Genomic DNA, 9,508 nt, shown 5'->3' with positions numbered 1-9,508 from the left:
TGGGTGTTCTTTGTTGGTCATCTTGAGTACGCCATACACTATAAAAGTAGTAGGCACATACTCTACATGCATATTTTTTCCTCATCATACTGTATCTGGGACTTACACATAAAAAAAAGAAAGCAGTTAAGATGTTAACAATCTGTGTGTGTGTGCTGTGTATGATTTTTTTCCTCACATAAAATTATGCATTTTCAAAACAAGTTGTATCTAACTACAAGAGTGGACTTTCGGCTTCTACTTTACTGATGGTGCAGTGTTTCACTTGATTACCGTGCAGGCAACATCAATCAGTCCCTATTCCGTGGCGGTGTGAATGTGAGTGTAAATGTTTCTGTTTATCTACAGTATGTGCCCTGTGATTGACTGGCGACCAGAAACAGACGTAGCCCCCCCCCCCCCACCCCCCCATGACCCTGAACAGGATAGGCGGTTTAGAGAATGAATGGGTGAATGGAATTTTGAATTTCTTGTGGCTAGCTAGCTCTATAGCTTCAATTCATTAGTTAGCATTAGCATGTGAAAAGTCAGCCAATGTCAATAACGTGACCTTTCTCTTGAGGATGAAATGCCTGTGTCTGGCAAGTAATTAGGTTAACTGGTGACTACCTACTGTATAGAGACACAGCCCTCAAATATTGTATGTCACAATTAGTATTTCTGAATGAGCAGCTGATATGTTATCAATATAAAATGACGTGAACATGTTTAATCTAGCCATTGTCTATTGAACTTGTCCTCATTAGCATCGCGGCTAAAATGGAGCCTATCTCCGTTGACTTTGGAAGAGAGGCGGAATACAGCCGGGACTGATTGCAAGCCTCTTTTTTTCTTTCTCCTTCTCAATCACATTTAGAGTCTTCAATGAATCAAACGTATGGTTTGGGACAAAGGTGCAGTACCTGGAGAAAACCCACACAAGCATGGTGAGAACATACTAACGACATACAGGAGGGGGTGCGTCATGATTCGAATCTCATACCGCTCAACTGTGAGGTAGACATGCTCGCCACAAGGTCCACCGCGTTGGCAACATGACAAGTATCCGTCAAATTTATTATGAAGTCTTGAAAACATTAAAAATAGAAAAGATATCACAAAAAAGTAACTGAGGAAAATGTATTGAGACTGCTACATACCATGCACTGCCATGACTATACCAGTGTATCAATGGCTGACTGTTTTTATTTTTAAATGAACACTAGAACAAGCTTAAGTCAGCTTTCCTCCACGTTCTCTTGTCGTATTTCTTTTACACCCATGACGCTTAGTTTAGAGGCAGAAATGCAATAATTCCCATGAGGCCACACACCTTCTTGACATCATTCAACTTGGTTTATAGCCTTGATTCCGCACCTGTGGTGAGAGATTAATTGGAGGACACACATTCCCTTTGTCGTTTTCTTTGTATTTTTTTTCTGAGATTTAATGAGTATGTCAGATTGTGATGGTGACATTTCCCTATCGACACCTTCAATCCCTCGCATTTACATTTCATATCAAGCGACGAGGCCGCCCCCGTGTGAAAGGCCAGGCTGGATTAAGGTATCACGGTGATTGGCCGCTATCCGGTGGACAGGCTGGCTGGCAGGGCAAACTTCCTAAATCCCTGTCTTGGAATGGAGCGGCTCTCAAGATGCTGCTAAGCTCTCATCAGTCATCGTCTACCACCACCAGCCTGCACCAACCCATCCCCAGTACCTTGGAGATCAAGCATGGTGGCAGTGTAAAGTTGGATATACCGGTAATTGCCTTAACCTATAACTATCTTTTCCTCTCTGATTTGGAGTGAAGCGAATTAATTGAGGTGATACATAAGATATTCTGAAGTAACCAGTTATGGAGATTTTGGCCATTAAATTTTCTGGGTTTTTGTTCTTACTTGTTCATATCGTAGGCAGGCAATCTTTTAAGTATATATTATAAAGAGGAATAAGTTAATATTTGTTAATAGCAAAACAAAAACACATTGTGCTTACCCTCAACTGATGGTGAGCTGAATAAATGCTTGCTGAATAAATGCTTGTTAAAGTGAGATGCCTTCATGACTTCATGCATTCACTTTTTTATTATTTATTTATTTATTTATTTTGTCCTGTTCGGCTGTTAGGTCAAGCAGAATGGAAAATCTGTATCCCTTTTATGCCGGAACAGTTTTACTGTGTCACAGTGGAGTTTTGAAGCTTCCACTTTGGTTTCTTAGTATTATAATTGAAGTTTATTGCGAATCAGAGTCGAACAGAACAAAGTTTTGAGAGGGGAGAGAGAAACAAAGCCAAAATACAAAGCACTAATTGTAAACAGGATGAAAGAAGTAAATCATTACATTATCTTCAACAATGAAACATTAAATATGAGTGTTGCATGGGGCTGTAGTGCTACACTTTGTGAGGGAAGGACAGGACAAGATAGAACAGGACAAGGACGGGAGGGGAAGCATGCAGGACAAGGGTCGTGAACCCGGCTGTACAACTGAAGTGTGGTGGGATTAACTATGTAAATGATAAAAGTCTACAGGACGAGAGTATAAATGAGGGGATACACAAGTGATTTGGATATTCATGAGTTATTTTTCGCAATAAGTGCGTGGCCCCACACCCAGTTAAAGAGTCCCAGGGGTGTGCGCCTGCGGACACATGCAAGTGAATTGACACCGTTTTACATGCAAAAAGACTCACAGAAGTGTCCTGTAATTGCTGTGCCCGCACCGCAGAGGCTGGGGACCCCACCCAATCAATCGAGGGGCGGAATCGTGCCATAGGGTCCACTCATGCATTCACTTTCACAAGTGTTCACAAGTGTGGAAATTAACACGAAACCCATGGCATGCACAGTCGCCCCAATTGCTCTGAAGTAACATCAATGGGCAGTGACAACTTGGAAGTAAACTGTCCATAAATAGAACAAATATTAAACTTTACATACAGTTTAGTTGGTCACCCATTGATTTAAATGAGGACAACCTCGGCATTACTCCACTGGCCGATGTCAGCAATTATATTGCTTAATTCGTGATTGACATTACTTTAATGTACCATATTGACTTATTTTATGGTCTATGCTTCCACTGTAGTCTAAACTTACAACGGGTGTTTTTTGTGTTGTTTAGGCAGATGCGTATATTTATCACTGATTGGCACTAATGTCAAGCTCTTGTTGTTGGGGTATAGCCAATTTATGCATTTATGCTGCACTCACAAAGGTATCTGATTTTTATCCATATTTGGAAAAGGCCTGTTTCTGATCTGAAGATAACCAATTTTGTTTCCCTCCCCCACTGTTTACCCTGCTATGACATACAGTACACAGTATACCCAAATTGTGCCACTTTATAGCAAAAAAAAAATCTGAATTGTCACTTGAACCATGCATGCAGTGGAAATCCAGCCATTAACTCTGGATAGATACAGTAGTGATATTTACCTATTTTTCTTGGGAGATTGGTTGCTAGCTAAGAACAAATCTTACAAACACTGAACACATTTAATTGACAGCACGGTGGCAGACATGTCATCCTCATTAGTTACCCAAATTATGCTGCTAAATAATCCAAATACACTATTTTAGTGTTCACTTCCTGCAGCGGTAGCACTACATACTCTCTAAATTCAATTTAGCGCTGCGACGAGCACTCCATTCAATGAGCTTTGTACAGTATAGTTCAAGTTTAGTGTGGGATAGCCACGATTCCTTTCAATTGCAGGACGGCAACCAATGCCTTTCAAATAAGCATTTTATTTCAACATCTTCTCGATTCATGTCCTTCTGTGGAGAATGGGATGTTTTTTTTTACTTATTATTATTTTCAAGGAATTGGTTTGACCAAGATAGATGCAAAAATCTTACAAATTCAATCAAGTTCTTAAAACCTGATTACGGACACATATGGTCCCTTGCGCATAAACAAAATGGCAGTAATACAATCATCCATCCATCCACCCATCCTTTTTCTACCGGCTTGTCCTGTTTAGGGTCATGCATGAGCTTAGTTTACTCGGGGGGGGGGGAAAGGCTGGTGGTACACCTTGGACTTGTTGCAAGCAATTCATAGAGCACCATAATGTATATTAATTAAATACATTAAAACAATCAAGTCCTTGAAGGATATCCAAGGTTCCTCGTTGGTATGCAGAGCAATACTTAATTCCTCCCCAACATTTCCTTTTCCAAGTGTGACTGAATAAAGGAATGAAAAAATATGTAGGAGATTACTGTGTTGAACAATTTGGTTCTGCTTAATATGGACTCCTTTGATTCCGTCCCGGGCCCCTGAGATGAGCGCTGGTAAGGAATGATTGCAATGCGCGAAGGCGCAGCAGCTCATTGGCTCGTCAGGCACTTCATCGTAATACCAGGTCATCCCTGCTGGAGTGTGGAATCGAGCCTAATTAAAACAAAATGCTTTATCAAGAGTCTAGGCAAGCCAGCAGTGCTAATAACATAAGTAGCCTGCAATTCCTAAAAAAATGCTAAAAAACAGCTGAGGGATTCCAAGATGGTGAGAATTAAGATTCTCTGGTCTGATGAGACCAAGATAGAAATTGTTGGCCTTAATCCTAAGTGACATGTGTGGAGAAAACCAGGCACTGCTCATCACCTGTCCAATACAGTCCCAACAGTGAAACATGGTGTTGGAAGCAGCATGCTGTGGGGGTGTTTTTCAGCTGCGGGGACAGGACGACTGGTTGCATTCGAAGGAAAGATGAATCTCCAGAGTGCTCAGAACCTTACACTGGGCCGAAGGTTCACCTTCAGAAAAGACAATGACCTTAAGCACATAGTTAAAATAACGAAGGAGTGGCTTCAGAACAACTCTGTGACTGTTGTTGACTGACTGAATCCTTATACCTGTGTGATATTTCAGTTTTTCTTTTTTAATAAATCTGCAAAAATTTCAACAATTGGGGTCAATATGGGGTGCTGTGTGTACATTAATGTGGGAAAAAATGAACTTGAATTATTTTAGCAAATGGCTGTAATATAACAAAGAGTGAAAAAGTTAAGGGGGTCTGAATACTTTCCGTACCCACTGTATATATACACACATGCTAAAAACCCAGGACATATAGTAAGTTCTTCGAAACCTCAACACTTACATTTGCAACTTTGCAAGGCCTGATTTCGGCCACATCTTGGTGTGCGGCAGGCCATAGGACACAGCATCTGGCATGTTTTTTGCAAGGCTTTGTATTTTCACTTAGCTTGCACTTAAAGCAGCATAGTAAATCACATACCTCTGTTGGCACAAAGTGCCTAATTGTTTTTTTCTTATATCACTGTATTTCATCCGGTCTGCCAGCTGAATGGCTGCTCTGATGTGCCGAGAGATGGACCATGTGTATGTTTGCCTCGTGCTCTGCAGCTCTTTCAGTGCCGCATGTTTCCATACCAAAGCCATCTGAGCCCAATGATTCGTCGCCACAAGTCTGACGTGCGAGATTGAAGAATGCCCAAATGCCTCCAAGCAAGGGCAAATACTACTATAACTATTACCATTAACTATTACTACTACTACTACTAGTATGACTAATAATAATAATAATAATGAAAAAACAATTTAAGACAATGCCTCATTCTCCTCACAATTATCGTGTGTCCCTTGTGATTCTGACTGTATCCCCAGGGAAATTAATTGCCATTTAAATTTTGTTTTCCCTCTGACAAGATTGCTTCCAGTCAGAGATGTGCTTTTGGGGCACAGATCAGGCCTCTTATATTCAAGATGGTCTCTGGAGAAGCAACACACTTACAGAAACAACATTAAACTTCACCATTCTCATCATATTGTGCACAAACACTATTTGGACGGCTAGACTGGAGTAGGTGCTAGTAAATGGGAAGATGGGTCATGTTTATTTGTCGTGTTCCGTTCTGCCGCAACTCAAGGGGTTACTTGTTAGTGTTTCACAATTTCAGTATCTCTAGGTGTCAAGGCTTAAACTCTTACTGAACGTTATCTGACAGAAGAAGGCTCAGATACTGTACTTAAGTGAAGTACATATCCCCTTTTCAGCTGTCTACCAATTGCATTTGTCAATATTTATTCCCAAGATTACTATTTAAAGTAAAAAAATAAACAATATAAATAACCCTATTGATTTTACAAGCCATCAGTACCAAAACATGAGCCCTATTGTTTTTAATCTGACTGAAGATACTTGTGAAAGCTAAGGTGAAAGGTTGGTCAGTTCTAATTTTCTTCTACATCAATAACTGTACTACTCAATACAGTTTTACTCAAAGCTACACACTGGTAGTTAAGATCACAATTCTGATTTCTAGGTAAAATCCATGCCCACTGTAAGTGTTCAGCTCATTGAATGTTTTATGAATATTGGGGTCAAAAGCAAGAACCCTTTTGATTTAAAAGTCTATCCCAACTGAGCTATTTTCAATACCAGAAGTAAAAGGTTATATTGGTTGGTTTATGTTTATTGCTGAAACTCTGCCAAGTGGATGTTTTCAATAAACATGGGTAATTTAATCATTGACTTCAAAAACAAAAACCCTTTTGGTTATAAAAGCGATCTGAGCTAAGATATTTTAAGACAGTTGCATGTAACAGTTTGTCCCAGGAAGATCCTTGGTGTCATGTAAGAGATTGACAGGTATGGTTTCTCATCTAATTGCTTCCTTGTATTTGCTTAGCCTCACAGTCCGACTGACGACTTTCATGGGTCAGCAAGGAGACGGAATGGTGATTCACTGGAGTCGACAGGTTGCCATGCGCCCTCGTGACAGCCTCAAATATGGCCGCTGGGTGTGGGAATTAGCGGCATCACGAGAGGCTCCTTTGAAGGCGTCAAACTCAGTGTGAAATAGTTGCATGCGATTGCTTTGATCCAGCCCCACGGCCACACATCGCTGCGGGGAGCCTTGACCCTCAATGCTATTCCACCTGACCACCATTGGGTGAGCCCACTTCCAGGAAATAAGCTCTGCTATGAATTAGTCTCGGTCACACATGCCTCACTGCATGGCTCTGCCTCCTCGCACGCAGCATCCAGCGATGAACAACAGTTACAAAGCATCACACAATTAAAGCAGTTAGTACAGCTCAACTTAGAGTTTGATTTAATTGGACTACTTATACTTGTCCCAGTATATAGTACACACAAGGGAGGAAAATCTGTGCGCTTTGCCCCCTTTCAGCATTTCTGCTTTTTTCCAGTTAACCTCACGTCACAGAGCCTTTAAATATCAGTAAATCGATTTGGACAGGGTGAGAGCATTGTGGTACTTGCTGTACATGTTACTTTTACTGACATATATCTGTTTAGACTGGCATGTGCAATGTTTAAAATAATGTCTGGATATGTGAAAGTTGTATGCAAATTGCACCAAATTGTGTCTGAGTAAATTAAGAGTCAATGAATGCGATCAGAACAAGTCTTGCCAAAAGATGTAGAAGCCAGACTAGTCTAATGAGATGTCAAAAATATGGATTCATGCTGAAGCTGCACTGCCACTTCACAATTATCTTTGAATTGTTTGCTACTTCAGAGTGTCACTTCGTTGATTGGCTCTTTGTCTCTCAGCAAGTGGCCGGAGTAAGTGCATTGTCATCTTAATACTAATAGCCTTGCTCAGTGTGTAGCTTTAACTTGCAACTCTTTCATTTCACTCTGCACAAAACAGAGAAAACTCTCTTTCAAACGTCCTGTGTGGCCCATGTCTTCCCTCGGAATCGAGTTATGTTCCCATCAAGCAAATCAAGTCTTGTACCGAACGAGCCCAGAGATCTACAAAGTCGCTATTTGATTACTGCCTTGCGTTGACGGAGATCCATTTGAGGGTGCAGCCTGGCGGAATTCCAATATGGACGCCCTCCAGCTATCGACCCCGTCTTTGTACGTGTGTGCCATGCTTTTAGTGCATGTTCGCCAGTTGTTGTTGCTTGTCGTCCGCCTCCCGGCAGCTCGGCAATACTTGTGATGGCGCCCCACCCCGGCTCCTTCTCCTGCCTCATCCATTATTGACGCGTCACAGAATGTGAATAGCCTACTTTTTGAGTCAAGATAAGAGATAAGGAATTTTACACTGCCCTTGCAACACAATGATGGACAGATAAATGCAATTGTGTTGACCTAATTAAGTAATAGCTGACAACCACCACCCCCTCCCCCCCAAAATCGAAATTTCGGACTGCAGTGGAAGTCGTACAATTTGGAATTCAAACAAAACTTTAAGGAAATAAATGCCGCTATAGTTACACAAAGCTTTAGAATTTGAACCTCTATCATGCATTATGTCAACATACAGTATATCGTGCAGGACCTCAGTTCAGTGGGCACCAAAGAGTTAACTCTGAGCATGTTTCGCTTTTTTATGGCTTTTTGTGACTTATCTGCAACACTTATTTTAAAATGAATAACCTCAAAAAGAGCTGAATAGGAACATCAGAAGAATAGATGAAAAATATACACAGGAAATTATGGGAAGTAAGCGGACTCACATACAAAGCAGTAAAGAGAGGAACATCTTAACTGATTTTTTTTTTAAATGTGAAGATCCTGCACACGACGAGGACAAACAAAATCAGAGTGTGCTAACTGCTCTTATCGTCTGCGTTGTAATCAAGATGAGAACCATCACAACGCACCACGCACATAACCATACCTGTTTATCCGTCAACCAGGTGTCTCTTGGAATACCAACACTGACCTGTAGGGCAGCACGGTGCCATGGGTCATACAGATTGCTTGAAAAATACAAAGAGGAAAGAATAGTAGTAAAAAAGAACTACAAAAGACAGGTTAACAGTTAGCTTATCTGCAGTTGAAAACTTGTTTGTCTCTTTTTTATCATGGCGAATGACATGTTCTGCAAACACACAACCACTTGCTCTTCTATTTGTGTCTGGGAACATCCCGAACTAAAGGTCACTTGCTAATTGGCTATCGTTCCGTTTCACATTACAATCACAAAGTCTGTGGCTCCGCTAAACTCGTTGTGGACCACACACATAAGGATTTGCGATCGGATGTATTGAAGAGGTTTAGGACAGTATCTGAATGACAAGACTATGAAACAGCAAGGGCTGCGGACTGAATTATTGACCCAGAACCTGTTTCACTTTATTCAAAACTGAACTACTTCTTTGTTTGTATATGTTGGATGTCTGGCTTTCAACGTTTTTTCTTTTTTTTTTTTTTTTTATTATTATTATTATGGCCCCAGTTAATTTATTGTCTTGAATCCTATTTATCTGCACCCCATCTACTGTATCTGTATTTGAACTTGTACATTAGGTCTGCAATTCTCAAACATTATTTTTGTTTTATGTAAGTTTAATGATAATTTGTTTCTTGCTTTCTTTTTATTTTGGTGATGTTTTCCACTCCTTTATGTACTTTGGCCCATTGCTCCCTAATGTGTGACACCTGTTTCCTATTTTCTTCTCTCCTTCCCGAGTCCCGAGTCTCCTTTTTGGCTCCTGTTGCTTGTTCACTGTTGTGCATGTTCCAGCCTTTGTACTAGTGTTCCTAGCATTCTTAGTATTCTTATC

At 40.7% G+C, this 9,508-nt stretch overlaps 1 long non-coding RNA gene across 1 annotated transcript; it reads left to right on the top strand.

Annotated features, from left to right (window-relative positions):
* Positions 1-246: 246 nt before the first annotated feature.
* LOC133476469 (uncharacterized) lies at positions 247-1,907 on the top strand. The gene is made up of 3 exons (XR_009788064.1): positions 247-318; positions 857-926; positions 1,505-1,907. It is a non-coding gene; the product is annotated as an uncharacterized LOC133476469 (long non-coding RNA).
* The last annotated feature ends 7,601 nt before the right edge of the window (positions 1,908-9,508 follow it).

The sequence above is a fragment of the Phyllopteryx taeniolatus genome, chromosome 1 (assembly GCF_024500385.1).
Source record: "Phyllopteryx taeniolatus isolate TA_2022b chromosome 1, UOR_Ptae_1.2, whole genome shotgun sequence".
Taxonomy (NCBI): domain Eukaryota; kingdom Metazoa; phylum Chordata; class Actinopteri; order Syngnathiformes; family Syngnathidae; genus Phyllopteryx; species Phyllopteryx taeniolatus.
The sequence above is the reverse complement of the archived record's forward strand: the minus strand, read 5'-3'. Positions and strand labels throughout refer to the sequence as shown.